This window comes from Ursus arctos, unplaced genomic scaffold, assembly GCF_023065955.2.
Source record: "Ursus arctos isolate Adak ecotype North America unplaced genomic scaffold, UrsArc2.0 scaffold_4, whole genome shotgun sequence".
Classification (NCBI taxonomy): domain Eukaryota; kingdom Metazoa; phylum Chordata; class Mammalia; order Carnivora; family Ursidae; genus Ursus; species Ursus arctos.
The window spans coordinates 20,074,679-20,093,648 of record NW_026623056.1 but is presented as its reverse complement, the minus strand read 5'-3'; the positions used below and the strand labels follow the sequence as shown (position 1 = coordinate 20,093,648).

At 42.6% G+C, this 18,970-nt stretch overlaps 1 protein-coding gene and 1 long non-coding RNA gene across 36 annotated transcripts in view; one reads left to right on the top strand and one right to left on the bottom strand.

Moving 5' to 3' along the window:
- The window catches only part of LPP (LIM domain containing preferred translocation partner in lipoma), a 655,397-nt gene that overhangs the window by 476,718 nt on the left and 159,709 nt on the right, over positions 1 to 18,970 (bottom strand). The gene's annotated exons all lie outside the window — the stretch shown is intronic.
- Positions 6,486 to 8,980, top strand: LOC130542689 (uncharacterized). Its single transcript, XR_008957401.1, has 2 exons — positions 6,486 to 6,761; positions 8,941 to 8,980. It is a non-coding gene; the product is annotated as an uncharacterized LOC130542689 (long non-coding RNA).

The window sequence follows — 18,970 nt, the reverse complement described above, 5'->3', positions numbered from 1 at the left end:
TTGGGTGAAGACTCCAGCTCTCAGTTTTTCCTCTGTGAAATGGTAGGAATACCTATACCTTCCTCAGAGACTGGTTATGAGGATGGAGTGAGTTTATGGTGCGAAGTGCTCAGAATAATGCCTAACTCAATAAGCATTAAGTAAAAGTCCCAGAGAGCTTAGAAGGGGCCAGGTCAGAATTTTCCAGCTTTCTGTCATGTTTCTTCCCTCCATAATGCTATCTTTCAGTACTGCTCATCCATTCAGTAAATATTTATTGAGCTCATAAATGAGCCAGGCATGGCTCTAGGCAACTGGGAAACAAAGACAGACAAGGCTCTGAACTCAAGGTCCTTACACTCTAGCAAGAGAAAAAGGAGGCAGAAAGGAGTCCATGCAAAAGTAAGATAACGAAACAAACAAGACAGAGGAGTGCTTTTTGTTTTGATTCACCCTCCTGTCATCTCCCTCCACCCCAACAATCCCTCACAGCATTCCATGTTGACGAAACGTATGCACAGAATGTTTCCTGCTTGATTTGAAACAGTATTTCTAGAACTCAACATTTGTTCAGAACATTTTGCCTGATCTCACCCTTTTCTTCAGAGAATGAGCCAGGAATCACTCTGGGGTTTTTCCTAATTATCCCACACATGCATTTTGGGTCACCCCTCCCCTCATCCAAATAAACCCAGGTGCATCCCCGGTGGCTGATATGTGACTCAATAAAAGAACACTCTGTCTTGGCACTCAGCTCCTGCTTCTGGACTCACACCGTTTTTATGCAATTTATTACCAGAGGGGCATTTCACTATAAGAAAGTGTCATGCACAGGACTGGAGACTTGACCATTCTCTCCCTTCAGGATACCAGCTATTAAAAGAGTTAAATCAAACAAATCCCGTAATTTGATTCCTGAGGAACTTTGAAAATGATGCTTCTGCATCTTGCAAAATAGACATTCATCTTCCCTGCCATCTTTAGGACTTTTTTTTATCTGTGAGAAATATTTTCTCCAATTTGATTTTATTATGCTCATACTTAAAGGCTTTTCTATAGTGTTACTAAGTCATGTGCCTCAATCATTTGTCATTCTTACAGTTTCTGCCTTGATTTGCGAATTCACAACTTCGTATTCTCCTGCCACACCATTCTGGGGGATAGACACAGGAATGTGCCCTGAACAGTGGATCCAGGTGGTGGTGACTGCATATAAATGGGGTGGAAGGGAGGGGACAGTCATGGATAAATTAAAAATTCTAGTTGTGGATGCAAACCCTCCTCCCCAAGCTAGCTGGAACTCTCTAGCTTAAATAACATTCATATCTTTGACCAGAAGCAGACAAAATACCTGCAAAACTTCTATCCCTTCCTCTGTCAAGACTTAGATACCCAAAAATCTGCTGAATTGGAAGGTAAGTTTATTAAGACTATAAAGACGTGAGGCACCTGGTGGCTCAGTCAGTTGAGCATCTGGCTACAGCTCGGGTCATGATCTCAGGGTCCTGGGATCGAGTCTCACGTCAGGCTCTCTGCTCAGCTGGGAGTCTGCTTCTCTCTCTCTCTCTCTCTCTCTCTCTCAAATGAATAAATAAAATCTTAAAAAAAAAAAAAGACTACAAAGACATAAGGATTAAATTCAGACACAGATGTGATCTCAGTTAGTGGCCCTTGTCTCGAATCTCAGTATGGAGAACCCTTGGCCATTGAAAGGACTTCCATGCAGGCCTCCTGGATGCACAGGTGGAACCCGAGGTCAGATTAGCCGAGATCTGCTGGCATGCTTGCCCACCAAAAACTCTCAAGGAATGAGCCACAGAGTCAATGAATGCCGACTCTAGATCCATCTAGTAGGGTGGGTGCCAACAGGTAGGCAAACGGTTATTTAAGCAATGGAACTTTCTACTTAAATGAAATAGCATATAAAACTAAATTAAAACAAATCCAAGAGTGCAGCTACTCAGGCAGAAAGACCCAGGGTCCACACAGCTCTCCCTGTACTCCAGGATCTGAGGCCACATATCCACTCAGGACCCCAGGGCTCCATGAAGCATAGGTTAAAAATTTGCTGATCTGATCTAATTTGAACCTTAACAATTCTTCAGAGGAAAACTGAGGCCCAAAGATTAAGAGCAATCCATTGACTGAGCTACCAAGTAGCACAGCCATAAATTCTCCTGAGAGAAATCATACGGCCTTTTCTAGAATATAAAACATTTATGAGCTATGATTTCTACCCTTTTAATAGGATGAAGAAGTTGGTATAATCACTGTGCCAAACAAAATTTAAAAATGCACCCAAGGTTAAAGAGTGGTCAATAGCAAATAAGGACACCTAAATTATACCTTGGGGCTCCCAAGTTGTAGAAACACAAAACATCCATTCTCCACGTTAAAGTTTCAAGTAATGATTCTGCAGTGAAAACAACAAAATTACAGTAGGGGAATTTTATATATATATTTTTCTAGCCACTATACATAAATGTGTCAGGCACAAAATCAAACCACTCAAAAATCATGTGAAATCTATTCAAAGTACAGAAAAACAGAGCATTTGTGAGGTGTGGGAGACACGTAAAATGAATGTACTCCTTGGGTTAGTAACTTGAACCGGGAATTCACTAAAAAAGTGTGAGGAGCCTACAAGAGAGAACACTGAGCAAAAACATTGTGAGACACATTTGATATAATAGTCACATGATTAACAAACTGTCACATCAAACTTTCCTGCAATGTGGGAACACTTTGACACTTCATATTTTTAAAAACTGACATTTTGATTCATTACTGTAAATAGCATGTTGGGTTCAATATTGTGACAAGGAACAGATCATATATATTTGTACATATATATGCACTCTATATATTACATGTGTATATTTTTCCTAGCTCTGCAACATTTTGAAGTATATGAAACCTTTTCTTACAGTGACAGTTTGGGCCAGTATGTAAACAGGCTACTACACTCCTAAACCACCCATGTCTCTTGGTAAGTAGGCAGATGGACAGCGTTTCTTCATTCCACAGAAAGTGAGTGAAGCAGAGGGATTTCAAGAGTAATAGGATGACTTCTAAAGAGATTCCCAAGAAGCCTGTCAACTCCAGGCAAAGGATGTGGTAAGAGTTGTTTTTAATTTACCGCACCTGATTTTACAAAATCTTTGTCACAAACAGAGAGAAAACACTTCTCCTGTCTCCAGGGTGCTTCTAATCTACTTAGAGAAACAAACACGTATATGCAATTCTAAAGCAAGGTAAACTGCTTCATACATATAAGAAAGGCACGAAGTGCTGCTTTTTTCTTTTCTTTTTTAATCTAGAGCATATTATTTATAGTACATTGCTGGAGTAAACTAATTCAAGTGAATTAAACTACAGGCACCCATGGGGGCCAAGAAATTTAGAACGATTGCAAGAATACTCAAGATATCCTAGACAAACTTTCTTCTCAAAGAAAATACAGTGTTTGATTTCCACCTAACACCAAACAATACAATTTTCTAACTTTTTGATTTTACCTACAATTCTAAAACAAATGGTACAATATTCATCTCCCTGAACATCCAAGTTTAAATTTCAATTTTTCCCTTGGTAATTCGAAAGTTATTACATACTTTCAAAGTATAGACAACTTTATAAAAAGACCAGAAGCTAATCACACACCCACACTCTACAGAGATAGGCTTACAAACATATTTGTCTTATATATTCAACTTTCTCTCTGGACATTATGCCATTATTATTCAATTCACCCTCCTTAAACACCTGGAAAGTTAGATACAGAAAGGAAACATGAGATATATATATTATATATATATATATCTATATATAGTATGTATATAGATAGATAGATATTATAGATATATAGTATATATTATAACACGAGATATATATATAGTATTATATATACACACACACACACACACACACACATATCTCTAAGATACTATACTTACTACAAATAAGTTGTGTCTCTGTTCTGAAGTTTCAATTAGGCAACGGTGTCCTTCCGGAAGACATAAATTAAAAAGAAGACTGTTCTACATTCATGGTTTTTCAGAAAGGATGTAGAATATTACCAATCAAACTTTTCCAAATCCTACAGAAGTTAGGAAAGCAGAATGGATATCACCTACTGAATATGGCAAATGCTGAGAGGAACCTAAAAACAACATCAACCAAAGTCCTGGCTTTCACTGCAGCATTCAAAAATTCTTACATCCTTCCTTTGCAACCAACAGTAGTCTAATTTTGTTCTTAGATAAATTAGTCAATTTATTTAGGGCAGAGGGCCTTTTATTCCCCCTATCCTGGATGCATCCAGATTTGTTACAAGTTTACAAATTCTTACACTCTATTCTGAAGTTTATCTCAATTTAAACAAATTAGGGAATATAGAAATGCACACTTTTTCCTTGGCTTATTGAAAAAAAAAATCTAAAGTATTGTCCAAAGCATTATAACAAATCATTATTTGAACCTGAGGCCTCATAACTATTTTCCCAAACTCTTAAGGAGGTAGGTTACAACTTTAAAAGGTTGGAAACTCGAGAAAAGGCTGAACAACTGTCTATGGCACAACACCCTTCCCATAAGTAGTGGTGAAGAGTAGAAGTAACATTACGTTATTTAAAACCAGAAGACCTGGACGCACCATTTATTACTTGAAGTGAACTTGAACAGGTCCCTTGACTCACTTCTTCACTGTAGAATGATGATAATACTGGACAGCATACTGGGTTTTATGGAAATTAAGACTGTACGAGAAATCATATAGAATCCAAATTGGTGAGAACACTGTTCCCCATAATCATCATTTGCCAACTTTCATTGTCAACTAAAAATATTTTAAGAGGTCATCTGAATTCAACCAAGTTCAACTCAACAAAAATTTATTGTATGCTCATCATATGTGATTTAGGTCTATGCCAGATGCCATGTTTGAAAGGCAGTAGGGAGGGAGGTAAGGAAGGAGAGGAGGAGGGAGGAAAAAAGAAAGGGAGAAAAATCCCTTCTATCCCCTAGGGCCCTGCAATCCTGTGGAGGAGTCAGCATCTCACATAGAACTATCTGAAGAATACTTAACACTATATAATAAGGCACCTGCCCAGAAAGGATGGTGCTGACGATGGCTCTTATGGTAATCTTTTGTGAGGTCCTACAGGAGGTCAGGAAAGGGTTCAGAGCAATAGAGAACATGACATTATTCTCCTGCCCCTTTAAGCATCTACTTCTCAATGACCTCCTCTGTGGCATCGGATAGGAAGAGTCTCTGCCGATGGGCACAGCTGCGTGGCACCTCAGACATCTACTGTGGTCATCAATCAGCCCCATGCTATCAGTAACTCCCTGTCACTTCCTCATTCCCTCCTCTGCACTAAATTCCTCTCCCTGTTCACCTCCCGTACCCATTCCTAGAGACCACGATGTCCCCAGCCCTGGCTCATGTCCATCCACAGCCTCCTGGGCTGCAGAGGGCCCTCAGGCAGGGTAACTGTGGCACAGCTGGAACTGGATGGAGATCAGGAGACCCGAGTTCCCGTCCCAGCCTCGTCTCTGCTTTCACTCTGTGACCTTGAGCAAGTCACTACCACTTGATGGGGCCTTAGTGTTCTCATCCAGTGAATGAGTACAAGATATTTAAAAGCCTGTCCTACTCCCCAACGTTCCATGTCTGTGTCCTGACCTACAGCTTCCAGTGGTTTCTAAATGACAACTGGGGCTCACCCGTCACACTGCTTCTGAAGAGGGACTGACATGACCACATCGACGGTTTCTATTGCAGGGAAGGTCAGGGGCTCCTTCAGAAAATAGCTGATCTAAACAGAGCCCAAGGACTGTCATGGCAACACTGCTCACAGGCTGCGAGAGGTAGCGAGGAGAGGCAGCCAATATGCCCGCGCAGCTGCCACATTTCAGAGCAGCGCTCAAACTTCGTTAATATCATCTTGCTTAATACCAAGTCCCATAGATCATAAGCTATTTTTACTGTGTATTTAACAGATTTGTGTCTCGTCTTCCCTGCCAGTGTTTTCACAGTCCAGCGCAGGGGACTCTGCCCCCGGGTAGCCCTGAGAACTTTAGGCTGCCCAGGGTTAGCTCAGGAGAAGGAGAGATGGGGAAAAGAAAAATGAACAGGGGAGAGACATACACAGTCGGTGGGGTGGAGGCTCGGGGAAAGGAGGGAGACAGATGTAATAAGAGTGGGTCCAAGCCAATACTACAAACACTCACGTGGGAGGCACTCGAGTCCGGTTCTCCCAAGACTCAGCTGTAAACTTGGGAGAATACAGGTCCGCCCACCTCAGGCTTGATCACAATGTCAGCTTGCTTACACTTGTCTTCACAGTCAGCGACCCTTAAAACAGTGGGGTGTGCAACTTTGCAGAGCTCTGCGCCCATGTTCCGGGAGGTAAGCACCCATCTACTATAGTATGCTCATCAGAGCTTCTAAGGAAGGGCTTTTGCTAAATATCCCGCTTACAATCCATCTCCCTCATGCAGAGGGCAAATTCTAGCTTATGACGATTGACCAAGCTAAACTCTGCAAATGCACCTGTCACAGGGCCTGTCACATAACAGACGCCCAACAAACGTCTGCTTGTTTCCCTCTGTTTCACACGGCAGCAGTGCCACGGGTACCACCTTTATGCCTACAGTCTTCAGGGAAAGGAGGAACCCAGCCAAGGCCTGAGTGGTGAGCAGGAACTCTGGCCACAACCGTCCCTCTCCTGCTTGGTCAGACGGGGTCGCCATTCTCAGAGCTGCTGCTAACTGGGCAGGTAGAGTATGGTCAGTCATTTCTCTCCTGGGAGAGGGCCCTAGACAGTTGTTAAGCCCCTTTTCAGGTGTGCAATTCTCTAAGCCTATATGTATAAGCCTCATATCCATCTTAAACACAAGCAACAGGGGGCAGGAAAAACGGTTGAAGAATATAGTTATGTGCTTCTTTATTGAACATTATGTCTAGGGCACGGCTGGGAGTTAAAGGGGATTCAGAGAAGCAGAAAATAGCCTCTAGATTCAGAACCCTTATACTGTGTGTGCAGGAGGCGCAAGGGACAGGTGTGAGGAAACATCAAAAGACGGCAATTAAAATACAGTTTCATTATAAAACAAAGTCCAAGGCTAAGACTGTATTTCAGAGCCAAGGGGTACAGAAAGAAGGCTTCCCTAGAAGGAGGGCTTTGAGCTGGTCCTTCAGGCAGGACAGCAAGGCCCACACAGGCAACAGGAAGGGAGGTGGCTCTGTAGAGGAGCTGTCCCGCTGCAGGAGAAGGGTCATCAGTATGTTAGATGGCTAAATGTCTCATTTGTTTTATGTCTCAGATCATTTTAACATTTTGTGTTTTATGCATTAAAGGCCAGCATAAATAACAGGCACCCTACCCACCCCTCATCATGATGCTACACAGGGTAGTAGGAAAAGAACAGGACATATGGACCCTGGGCTCTGTCCCATGGCCATAGTCAGCTGGCAGGGTTGAGCGAAATGGCTCATCTGGCTGGGAGGTAAGAGAATTCCAGTTGGAGTTGAAGCTTCTTGACAACCGTCTTGTCCAAAGCTCACGTGTTACAGATGAGTAGACGGAGTCCCACCAGAAAAGAAGTGATTTCTCACAACTGGATATTTCTGTTAGCCATTTCCAGTTCTCTGGACATGGCTGGTAGACACCTGCTTCTCGGTCTTGACTGAGGCTGATTCTAGCCTGCCAGAGCTTTCCCCTCCACTTCCTGTAACATCCCATCAAAGTCCACATAACCATCTTCCAAAGCCAACTCCAATCCAATTTCTATAACAAACCCCCAGGAAGAAAGAGTTCCTCGAATTCTCTCAATCACAGAGTATAACTATTGAGCTCACACATCACACTGAGTCTCAGTTGGCCCGGACTCAAACTCACTCACCTCTACATCCCTGCCACCTCCCTTCTTCGATTTCTTAGCAACCCACCCTGCTTGGTAGGTGCCAAGTAAATGCTTATTAAGCCCAGGCTGGTCCGCAACCTCAGTTTTCTGACGTTCGGCCAAGAACCTTCTCAAGCATATCATGCTGCCTCTGATCGTTCCAAGCCTAGAAGTGTGCAATCCCCAGAGCAGCGAGACAGCTTCCACCACCTCCAAATCCATGAAGCTATTTCCCAGACTGACTAAATATGGAGCAAGAGGGCAGAGACAGAGGGGAAAGGAGAGGAGGAGCAAAGGGCACGGACCACACACTGGGTGTGCAGCCGTGCCTGTGAGCTGAGGGGCACGGGCACTAGCAGTCCAGCCTCACGAGGAGGAGACCGGCCGTGCAGAGACTCAATGGCTGGCCCAGGGTCTCACACAGGCTCCCCAGGGGAGCAAGGACATCTCGTTCTGCAGTCTAAAAGGGTACTGTTTCTACCACTGTGGAAAACCATCGGATGGCCAGTCTCGAGAAGCAGCTGTCGGCGGGGCAGACCCCATGGGTCTCCAGCGGAGGACAGGAGCCATCTGGGAAAGAGAAGCATGGCAGCCACCTATGCCACAGGCTATGTCCTGAGTGACACTCAACCAGCACGGTCAGAGTGCAATCACTACAGAAGTATGAGACGGAGCTGTGTAACTCCAGAGGCAACCCAAGGCACATATCAGATGGGAATTTTAAAAAAATCTCTTTAAACACACGAGGACTCAGATGCCAGCACACACAGTGATGGCCCCAGCCAGACAGCAAAGGCATATTGGCACCACTGTAATTTGTCCATTCACCAATATGCTTCCCGAAAAACACCCATATGCTTTCTTTTAGCTTCCATATGCTTTTTTAGCAAGGAAACTAAAATATTTCATTAGTTTCGAGTAATTAATAATTACTTATTTCACAATAGTCACCCTCATTAAAACACGAAAATAACTGATTAAGCTGCAGGATCCTGGCTTTCAACTCAAGCTTTTTTCCTTTTTTTTTTTTTTTTTTTAATTCTTCCCCTCTAGGAATTGAGTAACGGAGTAAAACAGCCAGTGTGGAAACATCCGCATGATGGGGGAATGGGGAGTTCTCATACGCACAGCCCAGCGTGCCTCTCGACTGAGACATCATGGTTTAATGAAAAGAACATGGACTTTGTGAGCAGAATGAGTTGGGATGCAATCCCAGTTTGACCCCTGTGAGTTGTACTTCTGAGGAAATGAAAGGCGTTGAAAAGATAAAGGCTGCTGGATTCCTTCAAGCCAGCCTTCCATGATTCCCAGGGAGGGACTTCACAGGCTTCCCTCCCGCCATCGCAAGGCATGGGGAAGGCATGCCCCGAAAAGGCTGGCAACGTGCCAGCCACTGGCACCAGGCCATGGCCAATGGCCTTGACATTGATCTCAGGCATAAAACAATGCTTCTCAAACTCTAATGAGCATATGAACTACCTAGGGATCTTGTTAAAATGCAGATTCTGATTCGGAGGGCTGGAGGGTGGCCTGAAGTCTGCATCTCTAACAAGCTTCCAGGTGATGCTGATGCTCCTGGTCTTCAGACCAAACTTGGAGAAGCAAGAGCCTAAAACGCACCAAGATGAAATCGGGAGACAGAATCTGTAGAAGCAGGACAACCGTGCCTGTCTCTTCAGGCTTCGATGAGGACTGCCAATCACATCAACAATCACGCCTCCGTGCACTGAACTTGTCCTCACGACAGTCCTGGCAGTAGGGCATGGTTTCCATTTGACAGACAACAAAACCGAGACCCAAAGAAAGCAGGTCATATATTGAAGGTCACACAACTAATTATGCCGGATTCCCAATCCAGGTGTATCGGCCTATCGAGCCTATCTGCTGTGTGTTAGCCAGCGCAAGACAGAAAATCTTAGGGCGACACTACCATAGAGGCTGGTAGGAAGTCTGGTTTTTACTCTGCCTCCGTGTCCCCATGGGTGACGTGAAGACATTGCACCTAACGATCTCTGAGGCCTCTTTGAGCCTCCGGCACCAGCTTTGGCTCTCATGGCTCCCACGTACACTCACAGTGGGTCACCGAGCGTTAAGCGTTAGCTTCACACATGTGGCAGACATTACATCTTGGCACGAGCCAAACTCTGGCTGCTCACATCTGCATTTGTGCTGATCCATGCATGGTCAGAAGTCGATCTCTGTTAAAAAATCCCACGCTCAGTATAACAGAGAGAAAACAACACACGGATTCCCCAAAGCATTGACATTCCAATCCGGTTGATAACTCACGGCTATCAGGGTACTATGACTCTAATCTGTTTTTGTCTCCTCCTCATTTCACTTACAAAAATAGAGAAATTGAGACCACTAACCTGACAGAAGTTTGAAGAAGAAGAAAAAAAAATGAGTTATTTATGAAGCATTTTATACAATTGTCCAACATTTCTTGGTCTGCCTTAAGGTGCCAGATAAGCATTTAATTAATAAATTATCATTTGAATGATTCAGGATATGTGATCTTGTCCCTCTCTGAACTCCCACAGCACACATTTCACTATTCTCCTCTGGGGCCCGCTGGCCATTTTCTATGGGGGATTTCTATGGTTTCTAGAATTTTCATTATCCCTATTCATATTCAGTATGATCCCCAGAGGTAATCACTATTTGGGACCAGATCTGGATTTGAATCCAGACTTTGCTATTTATTAGCTGTACGCTGCGCAGATTACTCAACCACTCTGACCTCAGCTTCTGTACGTGAAAAATGGAAAAAAAATAATTTTCTGTTTTGCCAGATTAAATGAAATAATATATTAAAATGCCTATCACTTGCTGATTCTGGGTTAAAAGTCACTTGAGTGAGTGAGTGAGTGAATGAAGCGAGCAGAGTAGCAGTCTCAACAGTTCGAGACATTGAACTGTCCAGGGTCACACTCCTAAATGAGGCTGACACTCAGATTAGAACCACAGGTGAACTATGAAAAATCCAACAGCAACAGGAAATGTATGTGAGCCAAACATCATCTCAGGCCTTCCATATCAAAGAATATCTTCTGCTTAACCTAGAATCTACACGGGCCTTCAAAAGGTCCACAGACCCCCTAAAGTTATAGCTAACATTCTATGCAGATATGCATTTTCTAACTATTTCATAGATTCACCTATAGTTTTTAATAATCCTCTTCCCTATACTGGCCCCTCCCACATACAAGGCACCACAGACAACTTAAAAACTACTGCCTTAGGCAAGTCCCTTGACAAAAAGAGACCTGTCAACTGAGGGGGCAAAAGGTGATTTTAATTGTTAAAAGGCTGAGGGATGCAAAGGCACTGTTAAGAGCCTCCATGGGCAGTGAAAGTTATGATCATGAGCGCTCCAAACCAGAGAGAGGCGGTTCTGGATTCGAGGCCCAGCTCAGCTGCACTCTTGTCATGGGGCCTTGAGCTAACCAGACTCTCATGAAAATCAGGACTGACAGAACCCTGACATCATCTATTCCACCCTCCTTCTCCTCCCATCGCATAGATGGAGAAACTGAGGTTCAGGGCAAGGTCATGGCTTCACCAGAGTCAAAGCAAATTCATTAGGGCCAGAATTGGAACCTCAGACTTGGTAAAATGATTTTCACACTCTGTATTTCAGTATCAGAAGGTCCAAGACACGTGCCTAGATCCAGTGGCCTCTAAATTAACTCCTAAATGATGGGTTATTACGACTCCCTCCTCTGGACCTGGAAATCTCATGAACACAGGAGTTTGGTTTTGGCGAAGATCATTCCAGCTGCTTCTCAGTCCCAGCCCAGTCCCATAAGAACAAGGCGGAGAGACAGTCCGAAAGAACGAGAGATGCTGCTATTAATCTTGTGTGGCACTGCACCTGGGAGTTACAGGCCTTGAACCGGATTTCACTGTGTTGGCTATTACTCTCCTGTCCTCTTGCTTATTAATCCTTCATCCGTCTTCTCTTTATTAATGTTCCCAACTACGCACAGTAAACAGCCAGCTAGGAGCTCCTCCTCAGCCTCCTATAATTCATTGGATCAAAAAAGGGCAAGAGGCGGGTGGAGGAAACAGAGGTGATGTCAGGGTCAAGTAATCTCTTACAGGAAGGACTGCAGGGGAATCCATAGTCTCCTAATAAAAAACAGACAGCAGAAGCCAGACAGAATCTCTCACTCCACTGCCCCACAGAATTAACAAAGATGGCCGGAATCAATTGTTGCTTTAAAAACATCTCATATCCCTGCATTGACACTGAGAAGGGTTTTGCCTGAAAGACAAAGGCCCTTTAAATACCGGGAAGAGAAAGGATAGTTTATAGAAAGAGAGATGTCTCCTAAAACAGAGATACAACTATGGAGTCAGAAGAAAAGTCTAGACAAGGATCTACAGCTAATACCTCAGACAAATTAGATTCCCTCCCTGACCCCAAGTCTCAGTCTCTAATAAGGGAATTTGGCTACATTGGTTCTTAAAGTCCCCTCCAGCTTTGACATTCTGACCTCTCCTTACAGGTCTATGACTCAACCTAGAAAAGTACAACAGAAGAGCCCATCAAGGTTAACCAGAGACCCAGATTATGGAGGAAAGAAACATGAAGGAAGATGGGACTTTTTTCCTTCCTTTCTAACCAGAACCTGAATGTTGCTGAAGGTAAGGGATGGCCAGTGCATAAACAGCCTATCATAGCATAGATAGAATTCAAATCATGAACTTCTCTTCTGGTATGTAAAAGAACCAAAGCTAATAGAAAAATACCTACTTCCAAGCACGGGCTCTGTCATAGAGTCATAAGACTTTCCTATGACTTTGGAAAGGTGACAGCTGGAGAAAGAAAAGCCTGGCTAAGAAATAAAAATCACAGACAATAGGACATTTGACTAGAAGTAATGCCATGATCAACTGGCCCAACTCCATCTGCTGTTAGATGCTGAGATGGGCCCTGAGAGGGAAAGTGACTTGCCAAGGTGACACAGCCAGAGCTGGGATCAGAATTAGATTCTCATGACTTCTGGTTCACACAGCACAACATAAAACACATGGCTTCACTCCCCAAAACAATGCTATTCTATCCAGGTGACTCAGAAATAATTTCATGTCTAACTCCTGCCTCTACCTCCACCTCAAAAAGCTGTAACGGGTTAATTTGATTTAAGGTAGACTAGGGCTGTTTCCATCAAATTATAATGAACAATTCACTCTAGCAATATAGACAAGTCCATGATAATTAATTCAGTATTATTCATCCTTGCTAATGAATCACCCTGTGGAAAACAAGGATAATCAACGGTCTACAGGAGGCCAGAAGCCTATTCTTGTTCAAGTACAGATCTTGCCTATTAAAGAACATTGGGTATCAGCTCTAAATAGTAAACAGGGTATACTGTTTCACATTCCATGAAGTGCAGCTTTAAATAGATTTGGTTTGGAAATGGAACAGGGAACACACCACAGTCAGTGGATCAACGCTGAAAGCAGAGAAAAACATGATTACACTCATTAAGTGGGTACCTGTTGACACAGCTACTGTCAAGTCTAATTATTTATTTAAACTGTTATTCTTTCATTACTGCCATGGATACCAATTATTACCACAAGATTATTTTAAATTTCTACAGCATGCCCCCAGAATATTTACTTCTCTACCTCCCAAAGGTTATTTGAGAAGTTTTTATCCTTCCCTGCCCACCAATCCCCACCTCCAAAGTATGGATGGATAGCTGGATGGATGGATGAAAAGATATAGATGAAATCCCTCTTTCTCAAGAGCAATGATTTCTTAACCTTTCCAGGCTGGCTTAAATTCCTATTTGTAGTTTCAAGACGGGTTTCAGTGCAGAAGAGGGGCATACTTACATAGTTTCAAAGCTTACTCTATTAATATTTAACAACTGGCATTTGGAGAAAAGTTAATATAACTGCAGCTTCTAAATGAACCACTTAGATCTCTGCCTAACAGGGCTATCAAAAACTATAATATTACGTGTCTACGGGACATTCTTTTCTGATAGGTTTATCCAAGAAAATACATGAAATATATGAAAAAGGAGTCTTTGCAGGAGTAATTTAGGACTAGAGAGGGACCAAAAGATGGGCAGGAGTCATTGCTGTATTTTTGGCTACGACCATTTTTTTATAACCCTCTCTTTCGCAGGAACGAGACTAAAATCTAAACAACAAGCGGCTACTCTGTCTGATCTAATTACAGAGGAGTTTCACAGTCCATGTATCACCCACCTTGTTTGCCCATGACATTCTTATGTGACGTATATGGTGTATATTAATAAAAAAAAACGGATTAGTATAACGCCATAATTTCCACTCAATTCTAAACTGTCAATTCCAACAAATATGGGGCATGACACCAAACTTCAATGTTTTCAAAGGGCTGTGTAACTAAAGTGATATTGACAGTTCAAGATCATGGAAATAACATACCAACGGAATGACTGAAATATTCAGCAAAACAAATGTTTCTAGTATTTTAAATGCTGAGATCAAATCATCCACAAAGTTGCTATCCTACAGGGCCTGCCGCTAGGAGCACCATATTGACGACTTCACCTCTTTTTCATCCAAGACTTCTCAAAGACAGCACAGAACCCAGCAGACCTAACGGGAAACTGCAAATACGGGCTGGTTGGCTGCAAAAGAAAACTCCCATCTTACAAATTTTGCAACCATGATGCTTCCCTTAAGTTTCTTTCTGGCCTCTGCTTTCTTGACAAACTCCAGAAAGATATGTCCCTTTGCCACAGGCCTAGCTCCTTAGCCCCCGGTCCCCCAGAACAGGGGCATGCAGATACTATGGGGCCTGAGTTTCAAAAACCTCTAATGCATTTTCTGTATTCTTAGGATTTTGGTGTTGTCCCTTTAGCCTTGAATTACGTCTTTTTGAGATCTCTTTGGGGCAGCTAGAAGACAGTGACAGACCCGATGAGTGGAGTTTGGTCCCTTCAGAGCCAGGAAGCACAGGCAGCGGAGTGAAGTGAAAAATTCACTCCATCAAGGGCCAGGAAACTGGAGAGAAGCCCTCCTGCCACATGCTCACTGGGGACACAAAGAGAAGTAGAAAGGAACATAGCACAGTATGGGGGCACCTGGGTGGCTCAGTCGGGTAAGCGTCCGACTCTAGGTTTCAGCTCAAGTCATGATCTCCCAGTTGTGGGATCAAGCCCCACATTGGGCAACGTGCTCAGGGGCCTCTGCCCCTGCCCCCACCCCCACCGCTCATGCTCTCTCTCTCCCTTTAAAGTAAATCAATAAATCTTAATTTAAAAAAAAAAAAAAACAACATAGCACTTTATAGGACTTGTTAAATCTGAATTTTCTGTGTTGCCCAGATCTTTGTGCTTTTGGTATTAAACTAGGAAGGCTAGAAATTGAAAGGGGAAATTAAATCAAGAAGAGATAAAAGGATGGCAGTTCATCGCTTTGGCCATTTTTTCAGGTTTTGGTGTTTTTCAGGTTCTGTTGGGAGTAAAATCAACCTTCAACATTATTGCTAGGATGCCTGTTAGCACTTCATAAATATGAAGATGCCAGTCCTCTTACCTCAGATAGCTAGCTGTTGGACTGGTCAGGAGCACAAGGTTCAGCAAACTGCAACGCTGGTGTCTTAGGCACTAAGCTCTATTTATCATAAACTCTTATATACACAGCAGTTTCTCATTTTGAAAAACATTTTCACAATCATTATCTCATTTCACCCCATAACCACCCAGTGAAGAAGCAGGAAGAGATTAGTCTACTCCCTTCTTGGTGAGGAAACAAAAACTCATGGAGGAACAGACAGAAGGAGAAGGGAACTAACATATTTCTCACGACTAACTTCACAAATATATTGTGAATGACTATTACTGTCTTCATTTTACAGATATGGAAACTGAAGTTCAGGAAAGGTGGGGAACTTGCCCAAGGCTACACAGTGCAGTACACAGCTCGGTACAAGCTCGGACTCTCCGCCTGTTGGTCCAGTGATCTTTCCCTTATAGCTTAGTCTGTCCTGGGCTATTAGGTTAGGAAAACACAAACAACTCACTGGCTTTATCCACAAGGCTGGGTGGACGAGACAATAATACAATAAAACCAGCTATTTGATTGACATGAGAAAGTGGAAAAACACATGGGATTTAGAGCCAGTCAGACTTGTCTTCCTCCTAACAATGTCCTTAAGCAAGTTACTTAAACTCTCTGAGTGTCAATTTCCCTATATATAAACGGGGATTATAACATCTACTTTGGAGCCAAACTGTTTTTTGTAAGATTTTCCCCCATTATTTCACATCTGTAGTTACGGACAGTGGTGGTAGACAAAACATGACTATTTCTTCCTATGAACCCATGTTTATCTGATCAAAGAATGATGTTAGAAGCACACAATGCTAGAGAATATCTCTGGGTTGGGAATTTCTTCGATTCATAGGCCTAGTTCTAAAACACCGCAATACGTATCCCTGTGTTTCTCCCGTGACCTCACCTAACAACGACACACAGAATGTTCGTTTCAAAAAACAACACCTCAAAATTTAAAAATTAAGTGTCCTCTTCACCCCAGAAATCAAGAGATGCTGCTTTAGGTGTAGGACTGCAGCCATATCACAAATCATTCGAAAGTCTGTGCCTTTATGCCCAGCGTTTGTCCCTTAGGCTCAGAGAGATGGAGCTTCCCACAGAAGAACATATAGGACTCAAATAAGATTAAGAAAAGAACGTGGCTGATAAGATACCCTGCAAGAAAGTCTTGTCATAGGCCACCAAAATCAAAGCATTAATTATCTTTATTACCAATTTTACCAATAAGGAAACCAAACTTCAAAGATCATATGGTTAATAAATGGAGATCAAAATGTAACCCTGAATCTTGACACCAAACCAGGAAGGACCCTTCTATTACATGATGCAGCCTCCCATTTGGGAGCAGATAGCATATAAAAGTCAATTGTCAAGGCACCAAAGCACATTTGGTATCGAGCCCTGCTTTCCTGGCAAGTGAAAGGAGAGAGGGAGAGAGAGAGAGAGAGAGAGAGAGAGAGAGAAGTGTTCATATCTGTGGTCTAACCAGAAGGTGACACATTACGAAGCTGGGGGAAAACGAGTGTTCGATGCAGGGTTACCATGCAGACTTTCTCAGCTCTCCCCAGTGCAGTTTCAGAGATGCAACATCTTTGGCAAACTCTCAAAACACAAGCCACAAAAACAACAGAAGCCAGCACCCCTGAATTCTCTCTCATCAAGAAGTCTCAATGTTCAGCATTGAACATAGGAAGCCTCCTAGCTACGAAGATCACCAGCCCTCTTCACATGATTCGAGTGTCAAGTGTCCTCAATAACTCAAGCATATTACCTAATGCAACAGAGTTCTCCAACAGACCCATAAAGGCATCTTAGACAACTGGGAAACCCCACGGGAGCATCTTGTTAATAAAGGCAGTCATCCTTAGCCGCCTCGGTATTTATCACTGCTGACCAAGACCCTGGCAGTGTGCTTCCTTGGTCAAACCACCCGTCCTCTCTCACGAAAAATGCTCTCATCTTCAAAAGCAATTTCAACCCTAAATAAAGAAACCTGTGTGCTCAGCATTTAATTTGCAAACCTTCAACCTATTAATTAAAGTATACGCAAAAGCCAGACTCACCAAGTCAACTTGGAGCTGGTCTAGAATAATTGATAATTTACACTGTATTTTGGGAAAAACAAGAGTGGACAAATGAAGCCAATGAAAAAGAGAGAGAGGAAAGAAACATGACAGGGAATAAGGGAAAAGGCAGAGAGGAACGGAAGGATGCGAGAAATGAAGAGAGCAGGGAGAATGGCTCGCACAGGTTTTTCACAAACCACGGTGTCTTCTGAACCGGCCCCTGCTCTGCAGGACAGTTTTTAAGCAACACAATTCTACGGTGATGAGCCTACTGACATGAACACAGATTCCCAACTACTGACACCAGAATCACAGTGAGCAATGTAAAGATCCCTCTTACTACCTGATATTTTACAAGTACTATAGCACCAATGGGCAACATGACAGAGCCTCGTCCAAACTTGCACTAAGCCACCAAATGGGTAGCTCCTTAGCACTGTGGTCCCAGATGTCCTCCCTGAATACGGGGGTGTTATCTTGAAAAGAGGAGCTAAATGGGGATTGAGTGCCTGGGTTCTGCTCTTAGCACTTGAATTCCCAAATCTTTTGATTTGGAAGTTGTACGAAATATGTTTTTTTTGGGGTTTTTTTTTTTTTTTTTTTTTTTTTTTTGGTTTCTTTTTTCATAGGTCTTGACCATGGTCATCCCTAACCCACTTGTGAAAAGACCAAAAATCACTTTGTCTAGTTTTTGTGCATTTGTCTGAGTTTTAGGTAGGGGTAGAGGTGGAGTGAAAGGATTCGTAAGATTGGTTTAAATTATTTACTTGTTTAAATTAAATCATATACTAGATTTGCTTAAATTAAACACGGTCATCTTTCACATGATTATTAGGAAGTCTATCTCTGAACAAGTGAAATGTTAGACCAGGCCAAAGGCATTAGGTAACAAACATAGAAAGGCCTCTACTCCCATCATCAGATCTGTACAAAGAGCATTTTTAAATGCACTCTCTCACCCACCACCCTAAGATACTTATCAAGAATACAACATATTCCATGGCTTATGAATGATTTGGTTGTCTCATTAAAGTAATGTTTGCCAGTATTTAATTGCTTCCCTCCCTGATTTTAATTTCCTCACCTGTCAGCATCTATCAGACGCACTGAGATCTTCTGACACCCTGGCTGATTGTGTTGAAATTAATCAGATTTTTAAAAAGTAAATTGCTTTGGCCTAAAGGTAATGCTCAGCTTCTTAATGTGATATTTATAAGGGTTCTATCAATGGAACTTATAATCTCAAAATGAAATGAGAGGCTTTAGGAATCCTAAGCAAAAATATAAGTAGCTTACAAATTCCCAGCACTGGACTTCAAAAGGTCAGTACTTAAAAAAAAAAAAAAATTCAATCAACAAGTGCTTATTGAACATATAGCACTTGCCTGCAGTCCCTGTGGGCTAAACGGAAGAGAGGAAGACATGAAGCTACCTTAGAAAGC